Source organism: Lagenorhynchus albirostris, chromosome 12 (genome assembly GCF_949774975.1).
Source record: "Lagenorhynchus albirostris chromosome 12, mLagAlb1.1, whole genome shotgun sequence".
NCBI classification, from domain to species: domain Eukaryota; kingdom Metazoa; phylum Chordata; class Mammalia; order Artiodactyla; family Delphinidae; genus Lagenorhynchus; species Lagenorhynchus albirostris.
Window position 1 is genome coordinate 88,843,893 of NC_083106.1, and position 18,125 is coordinate 88,862,017.

Sequence of the window (18,125 nt, forward strand, 5' to 3'; positions counted from 1 at the left end):
GGCGTGTACTGCCTTGAGAGCAAAGCGACTAAGAACTCCCGGAAAGAGCTGCATGCCTCCCTTTCTGCGCGGCTCCTCAGGGCCTAACCTGGAGGCCAGTTCTCACGTTGAGGTTCCCTTTGGCTCTAGAGCCTGCCGTGCGGACGGCCACCGCGGCCGCGGAAGCCCCTGGTTTAGAGAGAGCAAACTCATAATTTTCCCCGAAGCACTCTTCCAGGGCTCACTGGCACGTCGGGAGCCGGGAATGTCAGGGAGCGTCAAGGCAGGCATGAATGCCGCCCTCCAAATGGGAAAGCAGGGCTAGTTCCAGCAGGCCCCCGGGTTCATGGGCACACTCAGCGTACATCCCTGTGGTTTCTGACGAGTCCCAGGAGACACCGGTCACCCTGGGTTTCCTTCCCCGAGTCAACTGATCGAAGGAGGGAGTCCCGCATCCAGCGAACTGTCTCAAGCAAGGAAGGCCGTAGCTGCTCCTCTGGGCCTGGGGCTGCCTGCAGTGCCAAAGAAGGAACAGGACTTGAATTGCAGTAAGAACCCAAGCCGCCGTCCTCTAGGAGGCACGGTGCCTTCAGTCAGGGGGTCCTGGATGGAATGCGGAGACGAGGGTTACTCTGAGCGCAGCTCCGATTAGGGCAACGCGTAAGACCTCCGCGCCATGGGGGATGTGGCAGAACGGTGTTCGTGAACGTGTGCGAGTGCTGAGGAAACCAAGCAGCTCCAGAAGAGAGGGCAGTGCGTTTCCCTACGCTCGGCGTGCACAGAGGGGCTCTAAGGGGCTACGGGCCTGGATGGTGCGTAGCAGACCCAGGTGCGCCTGGGGTTACTCAGTGTTCCTGCCGGGAACAGGGCGCCCCGGCTAGCCTCCCAGGTGTCCAGAAAGCCGTGCTGCCGTTCAAGGTATGCAGCGCAGAGGCCACCGCCTCCTGGAAACTGCAGCACGCCTCCGCTTCTGCACGGCAAACCAGGGCCTTACTTCCAGGCGTGGCTTCATGCCGGGTGTGCCGGGAGCCACACAGCACGCTAAGGTGCTGACTTTCTCCTCGAGCAGGGTGACTTCAGGCACGAGGGCGGGCCTCGCAGTGTTGCAAGCACAGCGTTCTCTCATGGCAGCTCACACAAGGGCCATGACAGAGTCTTCCTGGGCACTTCGCACCCACCAGCCACGTTGTCCCGAAGGGCGTTCGAGGGCTCTGGAGATGTAGCCCTCCTCAAGGAACGCGCAGTGTGTGGTTGCCCAGCACTCGGCACCCACGGGGGTCCTCCGAGGGAATCAACCAATGGACCTCGACGTTGCTCAGCCGGCCCACAGGTGTCTGGAGGCACTCAGGGAGCTTGGCGGGAAAATGCTGCACACCCGTGGGGCCTAGGAGTCCCCGGGCGTGTACTGCCTTGAGAGCAAAGCGACTAAGAACTCCCGGAAAGAGCTGCATGCCTCCCTTTCTGCGCGGCTCCTCAGGGCCTAACCTGGAGGCCAGTTCTCACGTTGAGGTTCCCTTTGGCTCTAGAGCCTGCCGTGCGGACGGCCACCGCGGCCGCGGAAGCCCCTGGTTTAGAGAGAGCAAACTCATAATTTTCCCCGAAGCACTCTTCCAGGGCTCACTGGCACGTCGGGAGCCGGGAATGTCAGGCAGCGTCAAGGCAGGCATGAATGCCGCCCTCCAAATGGGAAAGCAGGGCTAGTTCCAGCAGGCCCCCGGGTTCATGGGCACACTCAGCGTACATCCCTGTGGTTTCTGACGAGTCCCAGGAGACACCGGTCACCCTGGGTTTCCTTCCCCGAGTCAACTGATCGAAGGAGGGAGTCCCGCATCCAGCGAACTGTCTCAAGCAAGGAAGGCCGTAGCTGCTCCTCTGGGCCTGGGGCTGCCTGCAGTGCCAAAGAAGGAACAGGACTTGAATTGCAGTAAGAACCCAAGCCGCCGTCCTCTAGGAGGCACGGTGCCTTCAGTCAGGGGGTCCTGGATGGAATGCGGAGACGAGGGTTACTCTGAGCGCAGCTCCGATTAGGGCAACGCGTAAGACCTCCGCGCCATGGGGGATGTGGCAGAACGGTGTTCGTGAACGTGTGCGAGTGCTGAGGAAACCAAGCTGCTCCAGAAGAGAGGGCAGTGCGTTTCCCTACGCTCGGCGTGCACAGAGGGGCTCTAAGGGGCTACGGGCCTGGATGGTGCGTAGCAGACCCAGGTGCGCCTGGGGTTACTCAGTGTTCCTGCCGGGAACAGGGCGCCCCGGCTAGCCTCCCAGGTGTCCAGAAAGCCGTGCTGCCGTTCAAGGTATGCAGCGCAGAGGCCACCGCCTCCTGGAAACTGCAGCACGCCTCCGCTTCTGCACGGCAAACCAGGGCCTTACTTCCAGGCGTGGCTTCATGCCGGGTGTGCCGGGAGCCACACAGCACGCTAAGGTGCTGACTTTCTCCTCGAGCAGGGTGACTTCAGGCACGAGGGCGGGCCTCGCAGTGTTGCAAGCACAGCGTTCTCTCATGGCAGCTCACACAAGGGCCATGACAGAGTCTTCCTGGGCACTTCGCACCCACCAGCCACGTTGTCCCGAAGGGCGTTCGAGGGCTCTGGAGATGTAGCCCTCCTCAAGGAACGCGCAGTGTGTGGTTGCCCAGCACTCGGCACGCACGGGGGCCCTCCGAGGGAATCAACCAATGGACCTCGATGTTGCTCAGCCGGCCCACAGGTGTCTGGAGGCACTCAGGGAGCTTGGCGGGAAAATGCTGCACACCCGTGGGGCCTAGGAGTCCCCGGGCGTGTACTGCCTTGAGAGCAAAGCGACTAAGAACTCCCGGAAAGAGCTGCATGCCTCCCTTTCTGCGCGGCTCCTCAGGGCCTAACCTGGAGGCCAGTTCTCACGTTGAGGTTCCCTTTGGCTCTAGAGCCTGCCGTGCGGACGGCCACCGCGGCCGCGGAAGCCCCTGGTTTAGAGAGAGCAAACTCATAATTTTCCCCGAAGCACTCTTCCAGGGCTCACTGGCACGTCGGGAGCCGGGAATGTCAGGGAGCGTCAAGGCAGGCATGAATGCCGCCCTCCAAATGGGAAAGCAGGGCTAGTTCCAGCAGGCCCCCGGGTTCATGGGCACACTCAGCGTACATCCCTGTGGTTTCTGACGAGTCCCAGGAGACACCGGTCACCCTGGGTTTCCTTCCCCGAGTCAACTGATCGAAGGAGGGAGTCCCGCATCCAGCGAACTGTCTCAAGCAAGGAAGGCCGTAGCTGCTCCTCTGGGCCTGGGGCTGCCTGCAGTGCCAAAGAAGGAACAGGACTTGAATTGCAGTAAGAACCCAAGCCGCCGTCCTCTAGGAGGCACGGTGCCTTCAGTCAGGGGGTCCTGGATGGAATGCGGAGACGAGGGTTACTCTGAGCGCAGCTCCGATTAGGGCAACGCGTAAGACCTCCGCGCCATGGGGGATGTGGCAGAACGGTGTTCGTGAACGTGTGCGAGTGCTGAGGAAACCAAGCTGCTCCAGAAGAGAGGGCAGTGCGTTTCCCTACGCTCGGCGTGCACAGAGGGGCTCTAAGGGGCTACGGGCCTGGATGGTGCGTAGCAGACCCAGGTGCGCCTGGGGTTACTCAGTGTTCCTGCCGGGAACAGGGCGCCCCGGCTAGCCTCCCAGGTGTCCAGAAAGCCGTGCTGCCGTTCAAGGTATGCAGCGCAGAGGCCACCGCCTCCTGGAAACTGCAGCACGCCTCCGCTTCTGCACGGCAAACCAGGGCCTTACTTCCAGGCGTGGCTTCATGCCGGGTGTGCCGGGAGCCACACAGCACGCTAAGGTGCTGACTTTCTCCTCGAGCAGGGTGACTTCAGGCACGAGGGCGGGCCTCGCAGTGTTGCAAGCACAGCGTTCTCTCATGGCAGCTCACACAAGGGCCATGACAGAGTCTTCCTGGGCACTTCGCACCCACCAGCCATGTTGTCCCGAAGGGCGTTCGAGGGCTCTGGAGATGTAGCCCTCCTCAAGGAACGCGCAGTGTGTGGTTGCCCAGCACTCGGCACGCACGGGGGCCCTCCGAGGGAATCAACCAATGGACCTCGACGTTGCTCAGCCGGCCCACAGGTGTCTGGAGGCACTCAGGGAGCTTGGCGGGAAAATGCTGCACACCCGTGGGGCCTAGGAGTCCCCGGGCGTGTACTGCCTTGAGAGCAAAGCGACTAAGAACTCCCGGAAAGAGCTGCATGCCTCCCTTTCTGCGCGGCTCCTCAGGGCCTAACCTGGAGGCCAGTTCTCACGTTGAGGTTCCCTTTGGCTCTAGAGCCTGCCGTGCGGACGGCCACCGCGGCCGCGGAAGCCCCTGGTTTAGAGAGAGCAAACTCATAATTTTCCCCGAAGCACTCTTCCAGGGCTCACTGGCACGTCGGGAGCCGGGAATGTCAGGGAGCGTCAAGGCAGGCATGAATGCCGCCCTCCAAATGGGAAAGCAGGGCTAGTTCCAGCAGGCCCCCGGGTTCATGGGCACACTCAGCGTACATCCCTGTGGTTTCTGACGAGTCCCAGGAGACACCGGTCACCCTGGGTTTCCTTCCCCGAGTCAACTGATCGAAGGAGGGAGTCCCGCATCCAGCGAACTGTCTCAAGCAAGGAAGGCCGTAGCTGCTCCTCTGGGCCTGGGGCTGCCTGCAGTGCCAAAGAAGGAACAGGACTTGAATTGCAGTAAGAACCCAAGCCGCCGTCCTCTAGGAGGCACGGTGCCTTCAGTCAGGGGGTCCTGGATGGAATGCGGAGACGAGGGTTACTCTGAGCGCAGCTCCGATTAGGGCAACGCGTAAGACCTCCGCGCCATGGGGGATGTGGCAGAACGGTGTTCGTGAACGTGTGCGAGTGCTGAGGAAACCAAGCTGCTCCAGAAGAGAGGGCAGTGCGTTTCCCTACGCTCGGCGTGCACAGAGGGGCTCTAAGGGGCTACGGGCCTGGATGGTGCGTAGCAGACCCAGGTGCGCCTGGGGTTACTCAGTGTTCCTGCCGGGAACAGGGCGCCCCGGCTAGCCTCCCAGGTGTCCAGAAAGCCGTGCTGCCGTTCAAGGTATGCAGCGCAGAGGCCACCGCCTCCTGGAAACTGCAGCACGCCTCCGCTTCTGCACGGCAAACCAGGGCCTTACTTCCAGGCGTGGCTTCATGCCGGGTGTGCCGGGAGCCACACAGCACGCTAAGGTGCTGACTTTCTCCTCGAGCAGGGTGACTTCAGGCACGAGGGCGGGCCTCGCAGTGTTGCAAGCACAGCGTTCTCTCATGGCAGCTCACACAAGGGCCATGACAGAGTCTTCCTGGGCACTTCGCACCCACCAGCCATGTTGTCCCGAAGGGCGTTCGAGGGCTCTGGAGATGTAGCCCTCCTCAAGGAACGCGCAGTGTGTGGTTGCCCAGCACTCGGCACGCACGGGGGCCCTCCGAGGGAATCAACCAATGGACCTCGATGTTGCTCAGCCGGCCCACAGGTGTCTGGAGGCACTCAGGGAGCTTGGCGGGAAAATGCTGCACACCCGTGGGGCCTAGGAGTCCCCGGGCGTGTACTGCCTTGAGAGCAAAGCGACTAAGAACTCCCGGAAAGAGCTGCATGCCTCCCTTTCTGCGCGGCTCCTCAGGGCCTAACCTGGAGGCCAGTTCTCACGTTGAGGTTCCCTTTGGCTCTAGAGCCTGCCGTGCGGACGGCCACCGCGGCCGCGGAAGCCCCTGGTTTAGAGAGAGCAAACTCATAATTTTCCCCGAAGCACTCTTCCAGGGCTCACTGGCACGTCGGGAGCCGGGAATGTCAGGGAGCGTCAAGGCAGGCATGAATGCCGCCCTCCAAATGGGAAAGCAGGGCTAGTTCCAGCAGGCCCCCGGGTTCATGGGCACACTCAGCGTACATCCCTGTGGTTTCTGACGAGTCCCAGGAGACACCGGTCACCCTGGGTTTCCTTCCCCGAGTCAACTGATCGAAGGAGGGAGTCCCGCATCCAGCGAACTGTCTCAAGCAAGGAAGGCCGTAGCTGCTCCTCTGGGCCTGGGGCTGCCTGCAGTGCCAAAGAAGGAACAGGACTTGAATTGCAGTAAGAACCCAAGCCGCCGTCCTCTAGGAGGCACGGTGCCTTCAGTCAGGGGGTCCTGGATGGAATGCGGAGACGAGGGTTACTCTGAGCGCAGCTCCGATTAGGGCAACGCGTAAGACCTCCGCGCCATGGGGGATGTGGCAGAACGGTGTTCGTGAACGTGTGCGAGTGCTGAGGAAACCAAGCTGCTCCAGAAGAGAGGGCAGTGCGTTTCCCTACGCTCGGCGTGCACAGAGGGGCTCTAAGGGGCTACGGGCCTGGGTGGTGCGTAGCAGACCCAGGTGCGCCTGGGGTTACTCAGTGTTCCTGCCGGGAACAGGGCGCCCCGGCTAGCCTCCCAGGTGTCCAGAAAGCCGTGCTGCCGTTCAAGGTATGCAGCGCAGAGGCCACCGCCTCCTGGAAACTGCAGCACGCCTCCGCTTCTGCACGGCAAACCAGGGCCTTACTTCCAGGCGTGGCTTCATGCCGGGTGTGCCGGGAGCCACACAGCACGCTAAGGTGCTGACTTTCTCCTCGAGCAGGGTGACTTCAGGCACGAGGGCGGGCCTCGCAGTGTTGCAAGCACAGCGTTCTCTCATGGCAGCTCACACAAGGGCCATGACAGAGTCTTCCTGGGCACTTCGCACCCACCAGCCATGTTGTCCCGAAGGGCGTTCGAGGGCTCTGGAGATGTAGCGCTCCTCAAGGAACGCACAGTGTGTGGTTGCCCAGCACTCGGCACGCACGGGGGCCCTCCGAGGGAATCAACCAATGGACCTCGACGTTGCTCAGCCGGCCCACAGGTGTCTGGAGGCACTCAGGGAGCTTGGCGGGAAAATGCTGCACGCCCGTGGGGCCTAGGAGTCCCCGGGCGTGTACTGCCTTGAGAGCAAAGCGACTAAGAACTCCCGGAAAGAGCTGCATGCCTCCCTTTCTGCGCGGCTCCTCAGGGCCTAACCTGGAGGCCAGTTCTCACGTTGAGGTTCCCTTTGGCTCTAGAGCCTGCCGTGCGGACGGCCACCGCGGCCGCGGAAGCCCCTGGTTTAGAGAGAGCAAACTCATAATTTTCCCCGAAGCACTCTTCCAGGGCTCACTGGCACGTCGGGAGCCGGGAATGTCAGGCAGCGTCAAGGCAGGCATGAATGCCGCCCTCCAAATGGGAAAGCAGGGCTAGTTCCAGCAGGCCCCCGGGTTCATGGGCACACTCAGCGTACATCCCTGTGGTTTCTGACGAGTCCCAGGAGACACCGGTCACCCTGGGTTTCCTTCCCCGAGTCAACTGATCGAAGGAGGGAGTCCCGCATCCAGCGAACTGTCTCAAGCAAGGAAGGCCGTAGCTGCTCCTCTGGGCCTGGGGCTGCCTGCAGTGCCAAAGAAGGAACAGGACTTGAATTGCAGTAAGAACCCAAGCCGCCGTCCTCTAGGAGGCACGGTGCCTTCAGTCAGGGGGTCCTGGATGGAATGCGGAGACGAGGGTTACTCTGAGCGCAGCTCCGATTAGGGCAACGCGTAAGACCTCCGCGCCATGGGGGATGTGGCAGAACGGTGTTCGTGAACGTGTGCGAGTGCTGAGGAAACCAAGCTGCTCCAGAAGAGAGGGCAGTGCGTTTCCCTACGCTCGGCGTGCACAGAGGGGCTCTAAGGGGCTACGGGCCTGGATGGTGCGTAGCAGACCCAGGTGCGCCTGGGGTTACTCAGTGTTCCTGCCGGGAACAGGGCGCCCCGGCTAGCCTCCCAGGTGTCCAGAAAGCCGTGCTGCCGTTCAAGGTATGCAGCGCAGAGGCCACCGCCTCCTGGAAACTGCAGCACGCCTCCGCTTCTGCACGGCAAACCAGGGCCTTACTTCCAGGCGTGGCTTCATGCCGGGTGTGCCGGGAGCCACACAGCACGCTAAGGTGCTGACTTTCTCCTCGAGCAGGGTGACTTCAGGCACGAGGGCGGGCCTCGCAGTGTTGCAAGCACAGCGTTCTCTCATGGCAGCTCACACAAGGGCCATGACAGAGTCTTCCTGGGCACTTCGCACCCACCAGCCATGTTGTCCCGAAGGGCGTTCGAGGGCTCTGGAGATGTAGCCCTCCTCAAGGAACGCGCAGTGTGTGGTTGCCCAGCACTCGGCACGCACGGGGGCCCTCCGAGGGAATCAACCAATGGACCTCGACGTTGCTCAGCCGGCCCACAGGTGTCTGGAGGCACTCAGGGAGCTTGGCGGGAAAATGCTGCACGCCCGTGGGGCCTAGGAGTCCCCGGGCGTGTACTGCCTTGAGAGCAAAGCGACTAAGAACTCCCGGAAAGAGCTGCATGCCTCCCTTTCTGCGCGGCTCCTCAGGGCCTAACCTGGAGGCCAGTTCTCACGTTGAGGTTCCCTTTGGCTCTAGAGCCTGCCGTGCGGACGGCCACCGCGGCCGCGGAAGCCCCTGGTTTAGAGAGAGCAAACTCATAATTTTCCCCGAAGCACTCTTCCAGGGCTCACTGGCACGTCGGGAGCCGGGAATGTCAGGCAGCGTCAAGGCAGGCATGAATGCCGCCCTCCAAATGGGAAAGCAGGGCTAGTTCCAGCAGGCCCCCGGGTTCATGGGCACACTCAGCGTACATCCCTGTGGTTTCTGACGAGTCCCAGGAGACACCGGTCACCCTGGGTTTCCTTCCCCGAGTCAACTGATCGAAGGAGGGAGTCCCGCATCCAGCGAACTGTCTCAAGCAAGGAAGGCCGTAGCTGCTCCTCTGGGCCTGGGGCTGCCTGCAGTGCCAAAGAAGGAACAGGACTTGAATTGCAGTAAGAACCCAAGCCGCCGTCCTCTAGGAGGCACGGTGCCTTCAGTCAGGGGGTCCTGGATGGAATGCGGAGACGAGGGTTACTCTGAGCGCAGCTCCGATTAGGGCAACGCGTAAGACCTCCGCGCCATGGGGGATGTGGCAGAACGGTGTTCGTGAACGTGTGCGAGTGCTGAGGAAACCAAGCTGCTCCAGAAGAGAGGGCAGTGCGTTTCCCTACGCTCGGCGTGCACAGAGGGGCTCTAAGGGGCTACGGGCCTGGATGGTGCGTAGCAGACCCAGGTGCGCCTGGGGTTACTCAGTGTTCCTGCCGGGAACAGGGCGCCCCGGCTAGCCTCCCAGGTGTCCAGAAAGCCGTGCTGCCGTTCAAGGTATGCAGCGCAGAGGCCACCGCCTCCTGGAAACTGCAGCACGCCTCCGCTTCTGCACGGCAAACCAGGGCCTTACTTCCAGGCGTGGCTTCATGCCGGGTGTGCCGGGAGCCACACAGCACGCTAAGGTGCTGACTTTCTCCTCGAGCAGGGTGACTTCAGGCACGAGGGCGGGCCTCGCAGTGTTGCAAGCACAGCGTTCTCTCATGGCAGCTCACACAAGGGCCATGACAGAGTCTTCCTGGGCACTTCGCACCCACCAGCCATGTTGTCCCGAAGGGCGTTCGAGGGCTCTGGAGATGTAGCCCTCCTCAAGGAACGCGCAGTGTGTGGTTGCCCAGCACTCGGCACGCACGGGGGCCCTCCGAGGGAATCAACCAATGGACCTCGACGTTGCTCAGCCGGCCCACAGGTGTCTGGAGGCACTCAGGGAGCTTGGCGGGAAAATGCTGCACGCCCGTGGGGCCTAGGAGTCCCCGGGCGTGTACTGCCTTGAGAGCAAAGCGACTAAGAACTCCCGGAAAGAGCTGCATGCCTCCCTTTCTGCGCGGCTCCTCAGGGCCTAACCTGGAGGCCAGTTCTCACGTTGAGGTTCCCTTTGGCTCTAGAGCCTGCCGTGCGGACGGCCACCGCGGCCGCGGAAGCCCCTGGTTTAGAGAGAGCAAACTCATAATTTTCCCCGAAGCACTCTTCCAGGGCTCACTGGCACGTCGGGAGCCGGGAATGTCAGGGAGCGTCAAGGCAGGCATGAATGCCGCCCTCCAAATGGGAAAGCAGGGCTAGTTCCAGCAGGCCCCCGGGTTCATGGGCACACTCAGCGTACATCCCTGTGGTTTCTGACGAGTCCCAGGAGACACCGGTCACCCTGGGTTTCCTTCCCCGAGTCAACTGATCGAAGGAGGGAGTCCCGCATCCAGCGAACTGTCTCAAGCAAGGAAGGCCGTAGCTGCTCCTCTGGGCCTGGGGCTGCCTGCAGTGCCAAAGAAGGAACAGGACTTGAATTGCAGTAAGAACCCAAGCCGCCGTCCTCTAGGAGGCACGGTGCCTTCAGTCAGGGGGTCCTGGATGGAATGCGGAGACGAGGGTTACTCTGAGCGCAGCTCCGATTAGGGCAACGCGTAAGACCTCCGCGCCATGGGGGATGTGGCAGAACGGTGTTCGTGAACGTGTGCGAGTGCTGAGGAAACCAAGCTGCTCCAGAAGAGAGGGCAGTGCGTTTCCCTACGCTCGGCGTGCACAGAGGGGCTCTAAGGGGCTACGGGCCTGGATGGTGCGTAGCAGACCCAGGTGCGCCTGGGGTTACTCAGTGTTCCTGCCGGGAACAGGGCGCCCCGGCTAGCCTCCCAGGTGTCCAGAAAGCCGTGCTGCCGTTCAAGGTATGCAGCGCAGAGGCCACCGCCTCCTGGAAACTGCAGCACGCCTCCGCTTCTGCACGGCAAACCAGGGCCTTACTTCCAGGCGTGGCTTCATGCCGGGTGTGCCGGGAGCCACACAGCACGCTAAGGTGCTGACTTTCTCCTCGAGCAGGGTGACTTCAGGCACGAGGGCGGGCCTCGCAGTGTTGCAAGCACAGCGTTCTCTCATGGCAGCTCACACAAGGGCCATGACAGAGTCTTCCTGGGCACTTCGCACCCACCAGCCATGTTGTCCCGAAGGGCGTTCGAGGGCTCTGGAGATGTAGCCCTCCTCAAGGAACGCGCAGTGTGTGGTTGCCCAGCACTCGGCACGCACGGGGGCCCTCCGAGGGAATCAACCAATGGACCTCGACGTTGCTCAGCCGGCCCACAGGTGTCTGGAGGCACTCAGGGAGCTTGGCGGGAAAATGCTGCACACCCGTGGGGCCTAGGAGTCCCCGGGCGTGTACTGCCTTGAGAGCAAAGCGACTAAGAACTCCCGGAAAGAGCTGCATGCCTCCCTTTCTGCGCGGCTCCTCAGGGCCTAACCTGGAGGCCAGTTCTCACGTTGAGGTTCCCTTTGGCTCTAGAGCCTGCCGTGCGGACGGCCACCGCGGCCGCGGAAGCCCCTGGTTTAGAGAGAGCAAACTCATAATTTTCCCCGAAGCACTCTTCCAGGGCTCACTGGCACGTCGGGAGCCGGGAATGTCAGGGAGCGTCAAGGCAGGCATGAATGCCGCCCTCCAAATGGGAAAGCAGGGCTAGTTCCAGCAGGCCCCCGGGTTCATGGGCACACTCAGCGTACATCCCTGTGGTTTCTGACGAGTCCCAGGAGACACCGGTCACCCTGGGTTTCCTTCCCCGAGTCAACTGATCGAAGGAGGGAGTCCCGCATCCAGCGAACTGTCTCAAGCAAGGAAGGCCGTAGCTGCTCCTCTGGGCCTGGGGCTGCCTGCAGTGCCAAAGAAGGAACAGGACTTGAATTGCAGTAAGAACCCAAGCCGCCGTCCTCTAGGAGGCACGGTGCCTTCAGTCAGGGGGTCCTGGATGGAATGCGGAGACGAGGGTTACTCTGAGCGCAGCTCCGATTAGGGCAACGCGTAAGACCTCCGCGCCATGGGGGATGTGGCAGAACGGTGTTCGTGAACGTGTGCGAGTGCTGAGGAAACCAAGCTGCTCCAGAAGAGAGGGCAGTGCGTTTCCCTACGCTCGGCGTGCACAGAGGGGCTCTAAGGGGCTACGGGCCTGGATGGTGCGTAGCAGACCCAGGTGCGCCTGGGGTTACTCAGTGTTCCTGCCGGGAACAGGGCGCCCCGGCTAGCCTCCCAGGTGTCCAGAAAGCCGTGCTGCCGTTCAAGGTATGCAGCGCAGAGGCCACCGCCTCCTGGAAACTGCAGCACGCCTCCGCTTCTGCACGGCAAACCAGGGCCTTACTTCCAGGCGTGGCTTCATGCCGGGTGTGCCGGGAGCCACACAGCACGCTAAGGTGCTGACTTTCTCCTCGAGCAGGGTGACTTCAGGCACGAGGGCGGGCCTCGCAGTGTTGCAAGCACAGCGTTCTCTCATGGCAGCTCACACAAGGGCCATGACAGAGTCTTCCTGGGCACTTCGCACCCACCAGCCATGTTGTCCCGAAGGGCGTTCGAGGGCTCTGGAGATGTAGCGCTCCTCAAGGAACGCACAGTGTGTGGTTGCCCAGCACTCGGCACGCACGGGGGCCCTCCGAGGGAATCAACCAATGGACCTCGACGTTGCTCAGCCGGCCCACAGGTGTCTGGAGGCACTCAGGGACCTTGGCGGGAAAATGCTGCACGCCCGTGGGGCCTAGGAGTCCCCGGGCGTGTACTGCCTTGAGAGCAAAGCGACTAAGAACTCCCGGAAAGAGCTGCATGCCTCCCTTTCTGCGCGGCTCCTCAGGGCCTAACCTGGAGGCCAGTTCTCACGTTGAGGTTCCCTTTGGCTCTAGAGCCTGCCGTGCGGACGGCCACCGCGGCCGCGGAAGCCCCTGGTTTAGAGAGAGCAAACTCATAATTTTCCCCGAAGCACTCTTCCAGGGCTCACTGGCACGTCGGGAGCCGGGAATGTCAGGCAGCGTCAAGGCAGGCATGAATGCCGCCCTCCAAATGGGAAAGCAGGGCTAGTTCCAGCAGGCCCCCGGGTTCATGGGCACACTCAGCGTACATCCCTGTGGTTTCTGACGAGTCCCAGGAGACACCGGTCACCCTGGGTTTCCTTCCCCGAGTCAACTGATCGAAGGAGGGAGTCCCGCATCCAGCGAACTGTCTCAAGCAAGGAAGGCCGTAGCTGCTCCTCTGGGCCTGGGGCTGCCTGCAGTGCCAAAGAAGGAACAGGACTTGAATTGCAGTAAGAACCCAAGCCGCCGTCCTCTAGGAGGCACGGTGCCTTCAGTCAGGGGGTCCTGGATGGAATGCGGAGACGAGGGTTACTCTGAGCGCAGCTCCGATTAGGGCAACGCGTAAGACCTCCGCGCCATGGGGGATGTGGCAGAACGGTGTTCGTGAACGTGTGCGAGTGCTGAGGAAACCAAGCTGCTCCAGAAGAGAGGGCAGTGCGTTTCCCTACGCTCGGCGTGCACAGAGGGGCTCTAAGGGGCTACGGGCCTGGATGGTGCGTAGCAGACCCAGGTGCGCCTGGGGTTACTCAGTGTTCCTGCCGGGAACAGGGCGCCCCGGCTAGCCTCCCAGGTGTCCAGAAAGCCGTGCTGCCGTTCAAGGTATGCAGCGCAGAGGCCACCGCCTCCTGGAAACTGCAGCACGCCTCCGCTTCTGCACGGCAAACCAGGGCCTTACTTCCAGGCGTGGCTTCATGCCGGGTGTGCCGGGAGCCACACAGCACGCTAAGGTGCTGACTTTCTCCTCGAGCAGGGTGACTTCAGGCACGAGGGCGGGCCTCGCAGTGTTGCAAGCACAGCGTTCTCTCATGGCAGCTCACACAAGGGCCATGACAGAGTCTTCCTGGGCACTTCGCACCCACCAGCCATGTTGTCCCGAAGGGCGTTCGAGGGCTCTGGAGATGTAGCCCTCCTCAAGGAACGCGCAGTGTGTGGTTGCCCAGCACTCGGCACGCACGGGGGTCCTCCGAGGGAATCAACCAATGGACCTCGACGTTGCTCAGCCGGCCCACAGGTGTCTGGAGGCACTCAGGGAGCTTGGCGGGAAAATGCTGCACGCCCGTGGGGCCTAGGAGTCCCCGGGCGTGTACTGCCTTGAGAGCAAAGCGACTAAGAACTCCCGGAAAGAGCTGCATGCCTCCCTTTCTGCGCGGCTCCTCAGGGCCTAACCTGGAGGCCAGTTCTCACGTTGAGGTTCCCTTTGGCTCTAGAGCCTGCCGTGCGGACGGCCACCGCGGCCGCGGAAGCCCCTGGTTTAGAGAGAGCAAACTCATAATTTTCCCCGAAGCACTCTTCCAGGGCTCACTGGCACGTCGGGAGCCGGGAATGTCAGGCAGCGTCAAGGCAGGCATGAATGCCGCCCTCCAAATGGGAAAGCAGGGCTAGTTCCAGCAGGCCCCCGGGTTCATGGGCACACTCAGCGTACATCCCTGTGGTTTCTGACGAGTCCCAGGAGACACCGGTCACCCTGGGTTTCCTTCCCCGAGTCAACTGATCGAAGGAGGGAGTCCCGCATCCAGCGAACTGTCTCAAGCAAGGAAGGCCGTAGCTGCTCCTCTGGGCCTGGGGCTGCCTGCAGTGCCAAAGAAGGAACAGGACTTGAATTGCAGTAAGAACCCAAGCCGCCGTCCTCTAGGAGGCACGGTGCCTTCAGTCAGGGGGTCCTGGATGGAATGCGGAGACGAGGGTTACTCTGAGCGCAGCTCCGATTAGGGCAACGCGTAAGACCTCCGCGCCATGGGGGATGTGGCAGAACGGTGTTCGTGAACGTGTGCGAGTGCTGAGGAAACCAAGCTGCTCCAGAAGAGAGGGCAGTGCGTTTCCCTACGCTCGGCGTGCACAGAGGGGCTCTAAGGGGCTACGGGCCTGGATGGTGCGTAGCAGACCCAGGTGCGCCTGGGGTTACTCAGTGTTCCTGCCGGGAACAGGGCGCCCCGGCTAGCCTCCCAGGTGTCCAGAAAGCCGTGCTGCCGTTCAAGGTATGCAGCGCAGAGGCCACCGCCTCCTGGAAACTGCAGCACGCCTCCGCTTCTGCACGGCAAACCAGGGCCTTACTTCCAGGCGTGGCTTCATGCCGGGTGTGCCGGGAGCCACACAGCACGCTAAGGTGCTGACTTTCTCCTCGAGCAGGGTGACTTCAGGCACGAGGGCGGGCCTCGCAGTGTTGCAAGCACAGCGTTCTCTCATGGCAGCTCACACAAGGGCCATGACAGAGTCTTCCTGGGCACTTCGCACCCACCAGCCATGTTGTCCCGAAGGGCGTTCGAGGGCTCTGGAGATGTAGCCCTCCTCAAGGAACGCGCAGTGTGTGGTTGCCCAGCACTCGGCACGCACGGGGGTCCTCCGAGGGAATCAACCAATGGACCTCGACGTTGCTCAGCCGGCCCACAGGTGTCTGGAGGCACTCAGGGAGCTTGGCGGGAAAATGCTGCACGCCCGTGGGGCCTAGGAGTCCCCGGGCGTGTACTGCCTTGAGAGCAAAGCGACTAAGAACTCCCGGAAAGAGCTGCATGCCTCCCTTTCTGCGCGGCTCCTCAGGGCCTAACCTGGAGGCCAGTTCTCACGTTGAGGTTCCCTTTGGCTCTAGAGCCTGCCGTGCGGACGGCCACCGCGGCCGCGGAAGCCCCTGGTTTAGAGAGAGCAAACTCATAATTTTCCCCGAAGCACTCTTCCAGGGCTCACTGGCACGTCGGGAGCCGGGAATGTCAGGCAGCGTCAAGGCAGGCATGAATGCCGCCCTCCAAATGGGAAAGCAGGGCTAGTTCCAGCAGGCCCCCGGGTTCATGGGCACACTCAGCGTACATCCCTGTGGTTTCTGACGAGTCCCAGGAGACACCGGTCACCCTGGGTTTCCTTCCCCGAGTCAACTGATCGAAGGAGGGAGTCCCGCATCCAGCGAACTGTCTCAAGCAAGGAAGGCCGTAGCTGCTCCTCTGGGCCTGGGGCTGCCTGCAGTGCCAAAGAAGGAACAGGACTTGAATTGCAGTAAGAACCCAAGCCGCCGTCCTCTAGGAGGCACGGTGCCTTCAGTCAGGGGGTCCTGGATGGAATGCGGAGACGAGGGTTACTCTGAGCGCAGCTCCGATTAGGGCAACGCGTAAGACCTCCGCGCCATGGGGGATGTGGCAGAACGGTGTTCGTGAACGTGTGCGAGTGCTGAGGAAACCAAGCTGCTCCAGAAGAGAGGGCAGTGCGTTTCCCTACGCTCGGCGTGCACAGAGGGGCTCTAAGGGGCTACGGGCCTGGATGGTGCGTAGCAGACCCAGGTGCGCCTGGGGTTACTCAGTGTTCCTGCCGGGAACAGGGCGCCCCGGCTAGCCTCCCAGGTGTCCAGAAAGCCGTGCTGCCGTTCAAGGTATGCAGCGCAGAGGCCACCGCCTCCTGGAAACTGCAGCACGCCTCCGCTTCTGCACGGCAAACCAGGGCCTTACTTCCAGGCGTGGCTTCATGCCGGGTGTGCCGGGAGCCACACAGCACGCTAAGGTGCTGACTTTCTCCTCGAGCAGGGTGACTTCAGGCACGAGGGCGGGCCTCGCAGTGTTGCAAGCACAGCGTTCTCTCATGGCAGCTCACACAAGGGCCATGACAGAGTCTTCCTGGGCACTTCGCACCCACCAGCCATGTTGTCCCGAAGGGCGTTCGAGGGCTCTGGAGATGTAGCCCTCCTCAAGGAACGCGCAGTGTGTGGTTGCCCAGCACTCGGCACGCACGGGGGCCCTCCGAGGGAATCAACCAATGGACCTCGACGTTGCTCAGCCGGCCCACAGGTGTCTGGAGGCACTCAGGGAGCTTGGCGGGAAAATGCTGCACGCCCGTGGGGCCTAGGAGTCCCCGGGCGTGTACTGCCTTGAGAGCAAAGCGACTAAGAACTCCCGGAAAGAGCTGCATGCCTCCCTTTCTGCGCGGCTCCTCAGGGCCTAACCTGGAGGCCAGTTCTCACGTTGAGGTTCCCTTTGGCTCTAGAGCCTGCCGTGCGGACGGCCACCGCGGCCGCGGAAGCCCCTGGTTTAGAGAGAGCAAACTCATAATTTTCCCCGAAGCACTCTTCCAGGGCTCACTGGCACGTCGGGAGCCGGGAATGTCAGGCAGCGTCAAGGCAGGCATGAATGCCGCCCTCCAAATGGGAAAGCAGGGCTAGTTCCAGCAGGCCCCCGGGTTCATGGGCACACTCAGCGTACATCCCTGTGGTTTCTGACGAGTCCCAGGAGACACCGGTCACCCTGGGTTTCCTTCCCCGAGTCAACTGATCGAAGGAGGGAGTCCCGCATCCAGCGAACTGTCTCAAGCAAGGAAGGCCGTAGCTGCTCCTCTGGGCCTGGGGCTGCCTGCAGTGCCAAAGAAGGAACAGGACTTGAATTGCAGTAAGAACCCAAGCCGCCGTCCTCTAGGAGGCACGGTGCCTTCAGTCAGGGGGTCCTGGATGGAATGCGGAGACGAGGGTTACTCTGAGCGCAGCTCCGATTAGGGCAACGCGTAAGACCTCCGCGCCATGGGGGATGTGGCAGAACGGTGTTCGTGAACGTGTGCGAGTGCTGAGGAAACCAAGCTGCTCCAGAAGAGAGGGCAGTGCGTTTCCCTACGCTCGGCGTGCACAGAGGGGCTCTAAGGGGCTACGGGCCTGGATGGTGCGTAGCAGACCCAGGTGCGCCTGGGGTTACTCAGTGTTCCTGCCGGGAACAGGGCGCCCCGGCTAGCCTCCCAGGTGTCCAGAAAGCCGTGCTGCCGTTCAAGGTATGCAGCGCAGAGGCCACCGCCTCCTGGAAACTGCAGCACGCCTCCGCTTCTGCACGGCAAACCAGGGCCTTACTTCCAGGCGTGGCTTCATGCCGGGTGTGCCGGGAGCCACACAGCACGCTAAGGTGCTGACTTTCTCCTCGAGCAGGGTGACTTCAGGCACGAGGGCGGGCCTCGCAGTGTTGCAAGCACAGCGTTCTCTCATGGCAGCTCACACAAGGGCCATGACAGAGTCTTCCTGGGCACTTCGCACCCACCAGCCATGTTGTCCCGAAGGGCGTTCGAGGGCTCTGGAGATGTAGCCCTCCTCAAGGAACGCGCAGTGTGTGGTTGCCCAGCACTCGGCACGCACGGGGGCCCTCCGAGGGAATCAACCAATGGACCTCGACGTTGCTCAGCCGGCCCACAGGTGTCTGGAGGCACTCAGGGAGCTTGGCGGGAAAATGCTGCACACCCGTGGGGCCTAGGAGTCCCCGGGCGTGTACTGCCTTGAGAGCAAAGCGACTAAGAACTCCCGGAAAGAGCTGCATGCCTCCCTTTCTGCGCGGCTCCTCAGGGCCTAACCTGGAGGCCAGTTCTCACGTTGAGGTTCCCTTTGGCTCTAGAGCCTGCCGTGCGGACGGCCACCGCGGCCGCGGAAGCCCCTGGTTTAGAGAGAGCAAACTCATAATTTTCCCCGAAGCACTCTTCCAGGGCTCACTGGCACGTCGGGA